Source organism: Haemaphysalis longicornis, unplaced genomic scaffold, assembly GCF_048455015.1.
Source record: "Haemaphysalis longicornis isolate Haplotype H1 unplaced genomic scaffold, Haemaphysalis longicornis Haplotype H1 scaffold_1, whole genome shotgun sequence".
Classification (NCBI taxonomy): Eukaryota; Metazoa; Arthropoda; class Arachnida; order Ixodida; family Ixodidae; genus Haemaphysalis; species Haemaphysalis longicornis.
The window spans coordinates 156466682-156483769 of NW_027526203.1; the positions used below are offsets into that span (position 1 = coordinate 156466682).

General features: G+C 50.4%; 1 long non-coding RNA gene across 1 annotated transcript in view; it reads right to left on the minus strand.

Annotated features, from left to right (window-relative positions):
- LOC144138353 (uncharacterized) overlaps nucleotides 1-17088 on the minus strand; it is a 61773-nt gene that overhangs the window by 20488 nt on the left and 24197 nt on the right. Inside the window, exon 3 of the long non-coding RNA XR_013315871.1 lies at nucleotides 7465-7651. This is a non-coding gene — a long non-coding RNA (uncharacterized LOC144138353). The remainder of the gene's footprint in view (nucleotides 1-7464; nucleotides 7652-17088) is intronic.

A 17088-nucleotide genomic window follows, 5' to 3' on the forward strand; every position in this document is an offset into this window, starting at 1 on the left:
CAGTTAGAGCCAGTAAAGTTCTGGGAGTCACGGTTTTCATTTGTGTGGTCCTGTGCAGCCCATTTCGCGGTACGTCACCCTACCGCGGCAAAAGTGTGTCCCGTGCCCGAAACGCTCGCAGTTGAAGCAGCGGCGCGGGTTCGAATATATGGTCGGACAGGACATCTAATGAAGCCTGCATTGACTAATGGAGATTTCAGCGGTCAAATTGTCGGGATCAAATATTTTGTAGATATTTCATTAACCTTTCGACACATCATTATCCTTTCAATTGCCGTTACTCCCTTGTCTGCAGTTCTGTTGAAGTTATATTCAGCAGGTCTGCTGAAGTTCTATTAAAGCAGGATCAGAAATCACGCCCTGGGAGCTGTTAAGATGCGGAGGGGCGTGATGGCGATGTGTAAACTGACCATGCGGATTTGCGTGAGACAGCTATTGGACTGCTGATTGTTGTTGACCTCCCTCAGAACTTCTGCCATTTTGAGTTTATTAGCTTTATACGACTTGCGGATAATGCTTTAACGAAACTTAGATATCAGAAACAACGACTGAGCAGTGAAGGGGTTTGATTTATAAAGAGATCCGATTATCAAGAGGGACAAATTATCGGGATATGGGAATGCGATTTCAGACAAACGGGAAAGGGAACTTCAGTGCTGCCCCTCTTCAGAGGCCGATCAGGTTTTTAGAAGTTTCTGAATTTTTTTTTTATTATCGCATGCGAAACAAGCATAGAAATGGGGAACCCTCTTCACCTAATTTACCCTGATGATCAGGGAGCTCACGATGCTGCTTCCTGGTAGACAGACGGGGAGCCCATCGGCCGGAGGCTGACCGACGGCCACCGTTCGAGGCTTCTACCATCCACCTCTCAACGTACCGGCACTGTTGGTCACTGCTTATCTATGATGGTTCACATTCTGCGGTGTCGCCAATGAATACACTTTTCAATACAGACGGTGCCCCATGCGGGCCTTCCAGTGGCTTAGTTGTGTCCTTCGTGTGCAGAAAAAACACGCTTTCCGAAGGACCCAACTTTTTCGCAAATGCTTTGTATTGATTGATTGATTGATTGTAGGGTTTAACGCGCCGACGCAACACAGGCGATGAGGCGCGCCGTAGTGGAGGGCTCCGGATTAATTTTTACCACCTGGGGATCTTTAACGTGCGCCGAAATCTCGAACACACGGGCGTTTTTGCTTTTCGCCTCTATCAGAAAAGCGGCCACCGCGGCCGGGAATCGAACCCGCGACCTCGTGCTCAGCAGCGCAACGCCTTAGCCACTGAGCCCCCGCGGCGGGTGCAAATGCTTTGTAGCTCTCAATATAATGGTGAGATCGGTAAAAGACACCACTAGCGGCTATGGAGATAACGCCCTTATCATGCTCAGCGGTGCAATGCGCTGATGTGTTCATGGCTGCCTGACGTTTTCTGTTCTCTCTGATGCCATAAATATGCTTACGCTGCACTAATCCATTATTATGAAGTTAGTCTTCTTTTTCCGTCGGCTGTTCGTAGGCTATATGAGCACTTTCTTGGTTTGCCCTCATCGTTTCATACTTTATCCTCTGCCGCTGCACTTGGTTTCTGCTCATTCACCATGGCGGAAAGCACACCTACTATGGGCTTTGCTGAGTTTTTAAACAAATAGCGTTTTTCAGAAGGCACGTTCAGTAAACACATCGTGGTACGATATGGTTCGTTGTTGTTTACAGCTGGGAAACACCAAGAGACAGGCAGCAAAGGTAATTGCTCTTACGAATTTTCTGTCGCTTTGGTACGCAAGGAGTGGATAAAAAAGAAACCCTCAGAATAACTACGGATCTTATATGAAGTAATTACCAAGCTTGTCTTTCCTAACTTCCCAGGTAGCGCAGAAAGACCGTTCAGTGAACGTCGAACCTATGGCTGTTGTCCTTAATGTTCTTGCATCAGCGAAAAATTCCCTGCACGATAAACTGCACGAATCTGGTCACCGTCATCTCCCCACATTTTCGGCAGATAATGTTCAAATTCTGTGCTGGTTATAACGTTGCCCGTGATCGCAGTTCTCTCCAACCTGAGTTCCTAAAAAGGTATCAGGCGCATAACGAGCGGCGAATTAATGGCACTTGATAAAGCAACTTTGATAGAAAGACGAGCGGCACACTTTCATCAGTCGCGCGCTCGTTTGTTGTTTGAATGCCGGCCTTCAAAACATCAGTAACACACACTCGGACGCGCAGAACTTCGGCAATGAACAGCGCAGTGAGGCTTATAGCCAGCAAGCACAGTCTCTACACAAACCTTACTGCTACCTCGCTTAGCCTATTTAATATTGACGATTAATTTAAAGGTCCGTCGTCCTGACGGCGACAAGCTTCTGGTTCTCCCGCCATACATTTCCGCCTACATCTGCTCGGAGATCTCTACCACAGACCGCAGGTGCGACCGTCCCCGGGGCAGATTTTTATTGTCAACTTTGTGCCGCATTATCACGTGTTACGATGCTGCATATGGTCACTTTCAAAGCCGCAAGAAGCCAACTGTCCTTCCTTCCGGTAAGCTGGAGCTAGTGAACACATCAAGCTACCATTTTATCGCCTTGGGTTGAACCTACTCGGACCATTTTCAAAGTTCAAACCTACCAAAAGCGGGTAGCTATCCCTACAAAATATCCCAACCTGTACGTAATCACGCGCTCTCCACCGACTAGCTCCGCTGCTTACGTTGCAGGCTTCGTCTTCCATGATATCATACTTGACCATGGTGTCCCGACAACCTCTGACAGGCCAAGGTGTGTTTTTTGGCCGGTGTCATAAATAAAATCCCTCGTTCTTGCTGAAAACAGCCACAATTTACAGCCACTTCTTATCGGCAAACCAAAAGGCTAACGCAGAAACGCGTTGAACTGCTCACTGATGTTCTGTCAATGTATCTTTCTCCCGACCCACTAGACTGGGACACCAGTGTGCTATTTGTGACGTTTGCGCTGAACTCCTCCCGTCACAACGCTGCAAGCTTCTGCCCATTTTACCCCTCTTTCGTTAATCACCACTCTTCAGTTGGACACTATGCTTTCCGTCACGCCCAGAGAGTCGGCTCACGAAGGTATGGCTCACGCAGACCACCCAAGTCAGCTTGTTCGTATGCGGATCAATGGCTCTCAAGCATGCAACAAAGTTCCTTACGACCACCATTACCAACCTGCGCAATTCACTTATAGCTGGCTATCCTCATTCGGACGACTTCTTACCGTTTCGGTGTTTATCGGTGCTACGTACTGAGCCACACGACTGATCTCACTTATCAAATATCTCTCGCCGTCTGTTGAACGGCTGAGCCCCACAAGGTCACTGTGCACGTGTGTCGACTCAAGCCCTACAGAGCCAAGCCTCTGGATGTTCTTTTACGCGCACCGGTACCGCGCTCTTGCCAGCAGTGAACCGGTCACGGTTCTTCTCGAAACGGGGCGTAGAGAATGAGACCCTCGCTAGCAGCACTGAGAAAATCATGATCGTCTTGTACTTGCTCTCCCGATGCAGTTGTACACTGTGCTCCTGGGCTAATCTTCATAGTTCAAGGACCGCCTGCTCTAGCTTCTTCACTTCGTAACTATATAAATACACCAGTAATATGTACATGTGGGCAACTTGTAGGAGGTGAAAATGAAAGTACATCGATAACAGTGGCTAGGCAGCCTGGCAACCTCACAACCTTAGGGTAGGCAACCTTACAACCAGGCAAGCGTCTAGTTCTTGAGAGAGAGAGAAAGCTTTAATAAACGCTGAAGAGGTTAACCCCACAAATGGCGGGGCTTGCTACTTCAGATGGAGTAAACTTAGTGAGGCGAAAAAAAAACCAAAGGGGGAAACCGTACGTAGTAACAATGAATAAGAGCGAGAAGAAAGTAAATCAGTTCGTACGTGGAAAAAATTCGTAGCATTAGGAAAAGAAAGAATCCGCGTATCTTAAGGTTAGAGAACCTCGAGTAATCCCGAGACAGACCCAAAAGTAAAAGCCTCTGGCCCTTGCGCCGCGTCAGCGTGGTATTTCCACGAACCAAGAAAGCGACGCAGTTCTAAAGTATCCGCGTAGCAGTCGCACAAGAGTTCTTTTGGCAGTTGCGCGTTTCGCATGCTGCGGGCAGGAGCACAAGAGATGCGGTGTCTTCGTTCATAGAGCGCACCGAGCACAATGGCGAGTCCGCCCAGCCTATCTTAAACAGAAAACTGCTAGTGAAGGAAACATTCAAGAGTAGTCGGTGAAGGACACCCTAGGCCTCGCGGAAACTCGAAATTTGACTGAGGGTAATCGCATGCAGAGGCAAGTGTGTCCTAAGAGTGTCCTGCCAGGCCACCAGCTGCAGTTTCCATCGCAGCGCAAAGACGGTGGTACCTCCGTCTTGTATGGAATACCGGATTCCAACAGACACAAGCATATTGTGCGCCTCTTTCGCTTCTTCGTCAGACACGACGCTCCCCTAGATGCCGGAATGACTTCGCATTTACTGAAGCGCGATTCTGTGCCCGCCTCGTATTGCGAGTCCGTGCAATGCGTTTAACTCGCGCACAAGTTGGCACCAGCGGCGGGATGGGTTGATCAGTGCTTGCGAGGTAGGCCGTGAGTTCACAACGCTCACCTATTGCCGAGAGGCGCTATTCGCGTTAAAGGAGTGCCACCCATATTGCAGTTAGTTCAGTGAAGGTGGACGACGTGTTGTGGCTGAGTTTCTGTTTTACAGTTAGTCTCTCTGACAGAATCCACACTCCAATAGCTGACGAGTCAGACGTCACGGACCCCTCCGTGTATACCTTAACGTGGCGAAGATAACGTGAGCTGATGTGCTCCATCGTGAAGTACAGGTAAGGGTGCCTCAATCAGGGATGATTTTTTGCCTATACCTGGTATGGTGCGCATATTTAGCACGGTGGGAATTTCCATGGAGGAAATGCAGGCTTGATTCAGTGTTAAAAGTTGGTCGGTAGGAGGCTGCGCACATGGCAAGCAGACACCTGTGCTAGAGAGTGGTCAGCACACTGGGTTACGTGACGGAAGCTGGTGCGAAGGAACTCTTGAGCTTGTAGTGTCTGGCTGACATTCACCTCGCTCCTCAGAGAGTTCCATACGTAGATGCGCACCTTGGAAGGCACAGAAAGATGCGTAGATTCTGAGCATATGCCCTCTCTAGCACTCTGAAGTTCGTCCGAGACAAAGCAAACAGCGCTTCGAGGCTGTAGTGCAGAAGGCAAAGAAAAGGGGCCTTATAAAGTCGCAATAATGAAGCTACTAAGCAGCCCCATGGTTTTCCTGTCAACATCCGGAAAATGCGCATACATGAGTGCAGACGTTCGTGGAGGGGAGAGATATGGGGGCCCAAGATAGTGATCGGTCTAATGTTACACCATAAAATGTGTGGTTGTGAACGTAGGTTCACAAATGTATGGTTCTGTGTCATTTATGACCAGAGGATAGCGGGATACATCACGCCTCTTAAAGGCAACAGCGGCACACTTTCCGGGTGAAATCAGCAGCCCGCAGGTACTGAGGTACTTTTGAATTGAAAAAAGAGCTTTTTTCAGTTTGGATCGTACACTTCTCCGGTTTTTGTCAGAAGCCCAGACAGAAATTTCACCATCATAGAAAGATATGTTGCCACCCTGAAGCAATACTTTCGTGATGTGGATAAGGCAGATGCTAAAATTGACGGCAATTAGAACGCCGCCTTGAGGGACGCCCTGCGGGATCTCAATTCCGAATTGTGTCACCTTTATTGATAATCATATAGACATGCCGATTCTGCAAGTAGTCACAGAGCCAAGTGTACGTCCACCCTCGTAGCCCTAAAAAGGTCATTTCCCTTCGAATAGTTTCATGAGCAACGCGGTTATAAGGCGCCTTGATGTCAAGGAAGACAGCTACTGTGATATTTTTTGCGGCCTTTTGCCGATGAGTGTCCCTCTCCAAAGCAATGACGTTGTCGATGCTACTTTTGCCTTCTCTGAGCCCTGACATCTCTGTGGGATACACTTCCCCGTCCTTGAGATTCCAGACGACTCGCTGCGGCACCTTTTTCTCCATTACCTTCCTTATGCAGTTGAGTAGAGCAAGATGGCGGTAAGAGTTGATGTCATATGCGGTGGTTTTCCGGGTTTGAGGACCGCTACTAAGCTAGCAACTTTACAGCTTGCTTTCACACGGCTCGTCTGCCACGACTCGTTGTAGAAGGTAAACAGTTGCCGGAGGGTGTTGCGGACGCAGTGTCGCAAAGCTGAGTATGCAACACCATCGGCGTCTGCCGAAGACGGTAGGTCAACGGACGCTAACGCTGTGATTAGCACATGGACAGTGAATAATTCATCCATGATTACAGCGTTAGTAGTGGAAAGCCAACCAGTCAGGACATCTAAAATCACTGCAGAGCGCCGGGGAGCTGTAACCTAGCTTGACGCAAAATTCGTCATCTATGTCCAGTTCACAGCTGGAGAGCGATTGATAAGAACGGATGACCTTGACTCGGGGTTGCTCTCAGGCTGCGCAAAACGTGCCAAATGCGAGTCAGTGGTTTGCGAGGAAATGTTGGCACGAAATTCCCTGAAACACTGACCATCGAGCTTATTCATGTACTTGTGAATGCGCTTCTGGGCCTGCCTTGAAGTGCGAATGCCATCTGATGATAGCGCTTTTTTCGCACGGCTCTCTCACTAGTCACGGTGTAAAAGCGTTTGGGTTGATTACCAGGTTTGACGCACCGACGCTACACAGGCGATGAGGCGCGCCGTAGTGGAGGGCTCTGGATTAATTTTTACAACACGAAGATCTTCAACGCGCTCCGAAATCTCAAACACATGGGGGCCGTAAAAGTGTTGCACTATGTGTACCTTCACAAGAAGACCATGGCGGCTGCGTTTTAAAAGGAAGGTGATCCGAAATCTGGTGATAATGTTTTTCTAATTAGGGTGTAAAAGCATTTCAATATGTATACCTTCCCAAGAAGGCCGTAGCGGCTGCGTTTCAAAAGGTATGTCATCCTAAATCTTCTCTTTAAATGTAGTACCTGGATGACGGAGTTAATACGAAACGTATTTTATGAAACCCGCAAACATTCAACTGCTCGAAATCATCGTTGTTGGCAATAGAAATGCAAACCAACAAATGGACTCTTAGAGGAACCCTTTCAATCACCGCAGCGGTAGAATGTGCGTCTTTCAGCATCAGTTATACATTTACATACGTTCACCATTCAACGCCTCTGTACGCTTTAACCGAGACGTGAATTTTAAAATCCTTAGTGCCAGGCGCTGCTACGGCCCCATTTATCAGCAAGAAGCACCCCACTCAGCCTTACTGAGCTCGTTTTTCTATTCATTAGTCGGTATTTATAGTCGGCGTTACGTCATAGTATAGTCGGCGTTACGGCATTGTTACCATTCAAAAACATGCAGTACTAACGATATTCAAGAGACAACATGGCCCTGGACGTACCATCAGCGTAGCGTAGATGCGTCGTCTCAATGTTTTTGAAATGAGGCAGCACGTCCGCATAGGTCCAGCCATGGGCACCATATTCGTCTGACCAGTTGTCATAGTCTCGACGGTTTCCTCGCACAAAATGCATTGAGTTGATGGTGCTTGATCCTCCCAGTGCTTTTCCTTTTGCCCATCGGCAACGCTGAAATTGCCATAGAGTCCAGCGCTTTATTTTACACTTGATGAAAGCATTCAGGAGAAGCAGGAGGAATCAACATCTATCGAACTTTGCCTTCCCTTGTGGGCAGGAAGAATACACTTTGATACATTCTGTTAGACGGAGTTACGATTGTTTTCTAAGTTGTTTAGCTCGACCACAACCTCAGAAAGAGCCTTTTCGATTCTCCAGAAATATTGAACCCAGCTGAGCTGTTAACCACTAACAGTGGACAAAGCTATATGCTTCGATCTTCGCGATCGGGGCGCCTCCTGCCGCCGCTTCTCCCCGGCGTTTGCGGGATGAGCGTTGTGCGGCTGATAGGGGCGCATGCAGTGTTTTGGTTATCTCTCTCTTCTTTATTCTTTTCCACCCCCTGAACAACGTGTTTTGGTGACGTCTGTCAGAAAATAGTGCTTTTAGGTCCCCTGAAAAAGCGCCTGCGCCTTGGTTGAGTGCTCGAATGCCACCAAGAACTATCCCAGGACGCGGTTCTGCGTGATTCTTGGCCGCTCTTACGGGCGTCGGCGACGGCAGCAGCATATCATCACCGTCACGTCCGACTACGTCAGGCATAAGTGAATTTTACTGTCGCCTCATTTAGACCTGATACTGGCACAGTGAAATGCTGGTTTCGTTTTCAGAGCGGACAACGAATGCGGCTTCGTTTCCAATATACACGTCGTAGAAAAATATGTTTCGGGGATGTGATTACCTAATACATGACAATAACACGTGCCTTTTATGCGAGTATGAGCCACGCGAAAATCTTGAGTATATTTCAAGGCTGTGCGTAGTTAAGTATGGGCCCACTCATGCAGTGTGACAAGAACCAAGGCAAGTTAATGAAAACACGGGAAAATAAATGGTCTGCAATTCGGGAAGAAACAGAATATATCATACGGGAATGCAAAAGCCCAGTCCAGCTTCGGAAATAATAAAGACGTTCGTCTAAACTTAAAGGAGCCATGAAGACAAAATGCAAGTTGGGTTTATTAGACAGACTGCTTAGTCCCGATAACAATGATGCCAATATCATCGCAATCTTCGAACAAATAATGGAGATATTGAAGAAAAGGTGTGAACCAGTCGCGACCCCCTAGCCATTTTCCCGCAACTTTTCTATGATGTCACGGAACCTTGTTTGTGCGATTGGCGGCCGCCTAACTGACCTGTCGCAACGACACATGACTGGACGTCTGTAATGAGGCCTCTAGTTCCATTTGACCGCATCACTTGAATGCTAACGTGCAGTTAACGCACTGAAAATTATGTTTTATGGTTCGCCCGTATGACGTCATTCTTGCTCATAACACGTCACTGTGGCGCAAAATTTGAAAGTTTTTAAATACTTCTTGCTTTTTTTTCGTTAAAAACATCTTTTGTGGCTGTAATGGAGCTGAGTGAGATACTGAATTCTAGTTCTTTCAAATTAAACAAAGTTGTATTTTCTCTTCATGGCTCCTTTAAGCCAGGTCGGGCTCACCGGCAACCAGATGCGAAATGCACTGTTTCGAAAGACAGGGGGGGGGGGAGGGGGGAGGAGAAGGTAACTCGTAACTATCGTTCTGCACAAATGCGGCGCGAAATCAAGGAATGAATGTTTTAGTAATCACACACACAAACTGCGTGTTCACTTTCCTTTCGTTTTTCGGCTTCCGCGAACAGCTGATCACAAGGCGGACCCATTTCTTGAAGAATACAGGGTAGGAAGTTCACAAGCGATAAAAGGGGTCGTTGGGAGAGGGTGGTATCTGATAATTCCCTCTGATTTCAGTTTGGGCTACATTCTCCGGGCTACCTGCACCATATTACGATGTTTCGAAGATGCGTTTAGTCGTGGACGCGGATTACTCACAAGCACGTCTTCGCGCTTCTCACGTAGGACATATCTAGCAGATATATCCTGATAACTGGGTCGCCTTGTCGCGAGCGCTCACGTAGCGACAATACGACCGAGCATTGATTTTTTCGTCGGGTGCTGACTCCCACATATAATTTTGTATTATACATCACACTTCATTCGTAGAGAGTTTGTGAAAGTTACGCCACATTGGTCTGTACAGGGTAGCGATCAATATCTGAAGTATGAAACTGGAAAGCCTATAGCCTGCCGGGAGGTGTGAGTGCTTCGCTAGATTATGTAAGCACACAAAAGCGATTTACACCGCAGTGTATAGCCGAAGCAAGACCATCTGAAGAAATGGTGCTTACGGAGGCACTCTAAGTAACTTTCTGGGTAGTGCAATGACATCAGCTCCATGCATATTCGTTTCGCGACGCCGGCCTGTGACACACACCTGACACATTTACAGGCGGAATGTACCACACTAATGGCGAATTCCATTTGCAGAACAGGAGCAAGTGGAGCGAGCAGCCAGAGCAGCACACGGGAGTAACGGGGACGTGTGCTTTCGTTCCGCGAATGAAACATTCGCGCTGCTCCGGGAGCAGTGAAAAGAGGGGGAGGGCGTGATGTCAAGAGTCATGTTACCAAACTTTTCCCGCTCTCGCTTCCCGGAGCATTTCGCGCGCTCGTGTTCTCCGCACGCTGTTCCTCGCCAGTTTTGACAGGTACGTGTCGGTGGTTTTGTGTCTGCCTTCCGCATGGCGACGAATGAAGGAGACGAGCGGATGTTCATGTCCATGATAGGGCCACCATCGTATCTCCCTAAAATTAGCTGCGAACGATAACAGCATCCGCCGTCTTTTCCAGATACGACTCTACCTTCGGTCGCTGCTCCGGCGGGGTGAACAGGTGCTCGAACATAAACTAATGCAATGTCAAATCGTCGTCGTGGTCGCTGCTGCTGCTGCTGTCCGATGATGAGTTTGCGCTTGAATCTGTGGTGCTTTCATCATGTAAAAGTAGCAGCATCGTCCAGACGGTCGCGATTAGCTGCTGCCGTACGCACTGAGCGACTATCGCGGCTGTTGGATTCCGCCATGTTTCCTCCGCCACCCGGGGATAAAACCAGAAATGACGTAAAAGAGGTCATGTGACTTCTTCGGCGTTCCCTGTTACTCCGCCGCTGGCGACGGAGCACCGAGAACTGCTCTCGGCTGCTCTCGGCGCCAAAAAAGTGCTCCTCCTCGACCAATGAAACACAACGCCCCTGCTTCTGCCTGACCACTGTAAGACGCCAGAACTCGCGAGAGCACTTTGGGTGAGGTTAGAAGTGCTCCTGTTCACCCAATGGAAAGCGCTATAAGATCGCGTCAGAAACATGTACACTCTCTTAAATAAACCACAGTTGCGAACGAAGTGACTGCTCCACATAAATAGGCATTTCCGACGCATACAAACGGTAGCTCTTAGTCCTGAAGATGCCGCAAAAGCCGCGGCGACAGTGCTCCGAGGAGCGGGGGGAGCCTCCCGGTGCTGCTTCCGAAATGAACCGCTACGGAGATTTTAGTGGCGCCCCAACTAGCAGCGCTGGAGGCGTATCGGCGGTGAGATGTTTGAGTGGCGCTCTCTGGCTCTGACGTTAGTAGAGACTCACGCTGCTGTCGTCTGCTGCAGTCCACTTCTGAGGCACAGTAGTGCCTGCGCTAGAAATCACCCGCTTTGACGCTTTAGTGCTTTAAACAGCCCATTTCCAGTGATTCAGCTATTTTTGCCAGCTTCTGACCCCTCGCAATCATTTCAAGCTGTGTCCCATACGACTATGCAAAACAAGAGGAGAGAGAACACAACTTTCTCCAGATCATCGGTCAAAAGATCGTGTGAGAGAGCATACTCGTCCTTTCGAGCTTATTCGCGAGGTTCAGCGCTCAGAGCTCCTCGATAAGTATTCAAAATGCATAAGCTTCCGTACAGTATTTTTGAGATGCTCCTATGAAGGCTCAACAATCTAGTGCTACGCACTAAGCAGCGGGCCCGCACACTTGCATCGTACAGCAGCAAGGTAAGCGGATTTCTTCTATTTCTTTCGTTGTTGTTGACTTATATCAGATGAATGTTTTTTTCTGCGCCCAGGAGCGAGAGAGAGAGAGAGAGAGAGAGAGAGAGAGAGAGAGAGAGAGAGAGAGAGAGAAGGCTCTTTATTGGAAAAGCAGAGAGGGTTTCCAACATTTACAGTCGCCTACATGCTTCTCTGCTGTGGGTGGGGGATGGGAATAGAAAAGGCCAAAGAAAAAGCTGGGCAGGAAAGAAAAAGAAAAAAAAACTGTCGTGGACTTGGTGCCATAATGGACTTACATGCATAACGGACTTACATATTTTTGTTCTGAGCTTGGGCCAGATAATTTACAATTTTTGAATTAGGCCAATTTCATCCAAATAAGAAAACAAACTCCGTAGAGGTTGTCGCTGCTTCGAGGGGCGAATCCATGGTCCTAAAATGATTCTGAGAGTAATTGGTCCCTGTTCTAGACGTTCAATGTTTTTAAGGAAGTGGAATCTCAGTTTCATGTAGGCCGCACATTCTAATAAAATGTGTTCAATTGTTTCGACACAAGCACAATTGTCACGGATTCGGCGCCGCTCCAAAGCGAAATAGGTAGCTATTTGTGTATGCACAGTTCAGCCGTAGACGATGGTACAACGTTTCCAGGTTACGAGGAAGCTGTCTCGGGAGTCTCGACTTTAATTCTGTGTGAATAGTGTGCAAAAAGCAGCGAATATTTTGTAAGTTGCTCCATAGACGGCTTCTTTCAGTCACCGAAAAGTGGTGAGCCATGGCAGAAGCTTCTGTTTTTGTGTAAAACACCTTGCGGTATTTTCGGTAAAGAAGGCCTTTACGGGCCGCTTCGTCGGCTTTTTTGTTACTTTTGATGCCGCTGTGTCCAGGTATCCACTGCAATTTAATGTAGTGTCCAGCAGACCAGGCAAGATGGTGCTAATTAGTTACGGTATTGAACCACAAAATGATGGCAGCATCACTTACCTCAAGTCCCCCACCGTCACCAGCTGCATTGACCTATCATTCGTCTCCGCTCCATTTTCTCAACGATTTACATGAACAACTGACGTGGAAACGAGGGGAAGTGACCACTAACCTATTTTGATAACCGCCCTCGACGTCTCGGTGTCATCTCGCTCTATGAAAGTTAAATGTACGAACTGGGATGCATTTACGAGTGCTTCGAGTAGACGTGCGACACCTGTGACTGGGGATGACAAACTTGTTGACTCGATTGCATCTTGTTTGAGGGTCACCACGCGCTGCGTAACCAATCGCCATGGTATACCACAAAATGATCCAGAGTACCAGAGGTTACGCGCATTACGAAGGCGGGCAGAGAGGAAGGCGTTGCGTACCAAAACCATAGAGGACCTGCGAGCTTCTCTGCGAGCGCAAAGGCATGTCACACGGTACCTGAACAAGCTACGGCAGCAACGCTGGAGAAGCTTCTGCGCTGCGCTCAACGTCAGGCAGCCTCTGACGCGCATATGGCGAATTGTGAATGGAATGCGAAAATGCACCCAGCAGCTGCACCCGTTCATTGCCCTCTCCCTGCACGAACGTGCATCTTTGAAAGAAGTGGCCGAAGAGTATTGTAAGTTTCTTTCATCATCACCAATGCCTCCACAACGATTCGCACGTGCCTCCTCCTCCATTACCTCGAAAGTGTCGGAGCCAGCCCTTGATCTTCCCTTCACTATAGAAGAGCTTTCTTCGGCTATCTTTGATGCGAACGAGCGCTGCACACCAGGCCATGAACGAGTCAGCTACGAAGCCATAGCCCATCTATCTCGTCCCTCTTAACTACGTCTACTGGAATTCTACAATTCAACATGGACAAAGGTAAAGTACCCGCCGAGTGGAAGCTTGCAAAAATTGTGCGGCTTTTAAAACCTGGGAAACCGCCAACCAGTTACGCATCCTTCCGACCTATCGCCTTGCTCAGCTCTATCGGAAAGCTAATGAAAAAAATGATACATACCAGGATGACATGGTTTTTCGAGAGCAGGAAGGCTTATCCCCAGGAAATGAATGGTTTTCGTCAGAACAGATCAGCGCTATAGACAATATCATTTGTCTGGTGTCCTTACTCGAAGAATCACTTAGTTCTGGATGCCCACCAACCGCAATTTCCCTGGACATAAAGGCCGTGTTTGATTCGGTCCTTCCACGAGCGCTCTGTCCTTTTTTCGCTAATTGCGCCGGTTAATCAACTTGGATTCTAATGAGAGTGCATCGACCGTGTGTATGAAGTTACGTGGACCATCGGGATACCCGATTCCGAGGTAGGGGATCGTTTTTTCGACAATTAGAGCCGATTTTGTGGCCCGCGAGGAGCACTCGTCGCTTAGCCTAACGAACACCCGGCCTCGGCCATGGTAGGCGTAAGGCCTAAGACCGCTCCACGGAGTCTCGCTCGCCAAATTATAGCTATTAACGACCCTGTAGCTAATTGGAAGAGCGGACACTGACCTAAAATGTCAACCGTTATGAGAATCGAAGTCGACGGCGAAGAAATATCGCCAGAGCAAGTATCCAGAGTGCTGGGGTGGAAAGTCGCCGAACTCAGGCAAAAAGGCGAAGAAAAGCTAAGCCTAACGCCAAGTAAGCAGGCAGGCCAAGATGGCGCCGAAGTCACAAACGGCGACAGCCGACGTGGCGGAGCCCTCGGGGGCGCCACCGCCGAAAGCCCACGTCACCGGAAGACGGGGAGTGTAAACAAAGGGAAGTTGCTGCGGGTCGCCCGCTAGCCGGACCTTCCAAAGAAGACATCAAGATTGTGATGAGACGCCGGGGCGGCCTCCAAGTAGGACAAGTGTCCCGAGTGGAGATCAGCCGAGCCATCGCCTTGGCGGCGCAAGTCGACAGGGCCGATGCCAAGAAGGACGTCGTTTGCTCAAATCGCCAGCAGAACATCGTTGTCGTAAACACACCGAAGAGGGAGAATGCCTACAAGTACGCCCAGGTGGAGTGCGTCGTCATCAACGAGACGGTCCACGAGGTGAGCGCGTACAAATCGGCGCCCCACGGTACAGTCAAGGGAGTCATACGGGGCATCCCGCTAACGGACACCGCCCAAGAAATATAAGAGCTTGTGGTCCACGAGCCCAACCCCATGGCACTTCAGGCGAGCCGGATTGGCAAGACCAAGTCCGTCGTCATCGCCTTCACGGGGCCCAAAGTCCCAAACTACGTCCGCTACGGGAACCTTCTGATGGAGTGCTCGTTACACCGCAAGCAGATAGACGTCTGCTACCAGTGCGGCCGCGTCGGTCACCGCCTGCACATGTGCCCCAGTCCCCAAAACCGCATCTGCCAGGGATGCGGCATCGCCAACCCCTACGCAGAGCACACCGGCATCCCCACGTGCGGCCTGTGCCGCGGCAAGCACCTCACCGCCGCCCGAGCCTGCAAGGCACGGTTCAAGACACCGTACGTGGTACAACGCCGGCGCTGGGAGCGCCGCCGGGCGAAAGACGAAGAGAACCCAAGAAACAGACGTCCTACAGGGCGACCCCAACGTATACCTCTTCGCGGAGCCGCTCGAGAACACCAACTCGCAAGGGCGAACACCAGAGCCGCCAACGGTCCCGGTCCCGGGACGCCCCAAAGGGGGCTGGCCGGACGCCATCGGCCGGCTCCCGGGGCTGCCGCTGGGAGACCGTGGCGAGAGGCGGCAGACCGAGCAGGAGCGAGCGACGGCAGGAGTCCCGTTCGAGATCCAGGTCCAGGTCGAGAGCCCGGGGCGGGTCAAGTCGACGGAGGAACGCCGAGAAAAAGGGGGGCTGGACCGACAGGTCTCCAGTCGCTCTCGCTAACGAGAAGGAATTTCTTCCGCTCAAGCCCCCTCCCTTCCCTCCCCCCGCAACCATGAATCAAAACACCGAGACTCGGAAAGAGTGCGGCGAGTGCGCAGGACTCAAAAGCTCATAGAAACTGATGCGTCTTGGTATCGGGGCCCCAGTCTGTTCTGAATTAGCCATCCCCATCCCGCGGTCTATCCGTGACTGCCTCCGTGTCCGTCCTATTCCGAGGAACATGCACCCCACCTACCACAGAGGTAGAAGGGAGCAACGGGCGCGGGCGCTCACCAAGAAGCTCCCCATTAAACCCGACATCCTATATGTTGATGCGGCAGAATACCGCCACCTCGACGCATTTGCCCTCGCAGTAGTTAACAGCCCGAATGACCCCCCTGCTAACTCCCTAACTGTCCGCACCACTATCCCGGCAGCGGCAGAGGAGGCGGCAATAGCGCTCGCACTAACGACTCGGCCGTCACCCACAATTATAATCACGGATTCGAAAGCGGCCATTCAAAACTTCGCCCGTGGGTACATATCGCCCGTGGCGGCCAAAATTCTCCTTCAAAATCCCCCGACCTCCCTGGTAGACATCGTCTGGACCCCGGCGCACACCGGCTTGGGTGGAAATGAGGCAGCACACAACACAGCACGAGGACTTACTATCCGTGCCGGTGCCAGCCTCGTTCCCTACCACGGCGCCAGGTCAGCCAGGGATCACCTAATCACGTACCATGATATCACTGCGCATTACCGCCTCGCTCGCCGTCAATACCCTCCTGCCCACCCTGAGCTGACCAACGATCAGGAGCGCTTCTGGCGACTCCTGCAGACGCACTCTTTGGCCTGCCGAGCACTTCTGCACCGAATTCACCCCTCGCAATTCCCATCGCCAAATTGTCCACTCTGCGGGGACCTAGCCACGTTGGTTCATTCCATGTGGGCCTGTCCTCAAGACCCCTTTCCACCCGTAGTTAATGAAGAGCAGTGGGAGGGAGCGCTGGGCAGCTCGGACCCAGAGGTCCAGATACTTCTGGTCACCCGTGCTGCCAACGTCGCTGCCGGCCTCAAACCGGCGGCCACACCGCTTCCGTAAACCAGCCTAAGGCTCAATAAAGTGATTCCTCCTCCTCCTCCTCCTCCTCCTCATAGAAAAGCAAAACACTCAGATCCAATTGCAGAACATGCAAATCAGGGCACTGATGGAGAAAATGGATGCGCTAGCTAGCGGCAGGGCCGCGACTCGGGCAGTGAAACCAAACGAAGCGTCCGGGGAGGCTAAAGCAAAGCGCAAAGTGCCACGAAGGGACCCACCCTCGTCTAGTATCGCGCGAGGAGAGGCGAGCCCGTCCACGTCGGCGCAGCGGAACCAAAAGGAGATGGACGCCGAAACCTCGATGCGCGAGGAGACGGCGACGCCACAGTCTAGTCAGAAAATGCAACCGCCGCAAGGGGGCGACATGGCAGCGATCCTAGCGGCCATCAATCAAATTACGGAACAGTACTGCGTCATTCGAGCCGAACTGCAAGCTATGGAAACCCAGGTGAAGGCCATGTCAATCAAGCAAGAGCGGCAAGCCGCCAAGATGGCGGAAATGACCGCAAAGAGCCGATTTGCGGCCTTGAAAAAGGGTTGCACCAATAGAATAAAGGAGACGGTTGCGAGCAGACGCGGCCGCGTAACGACTTCGGAAGAAGATGAGCCCAAACC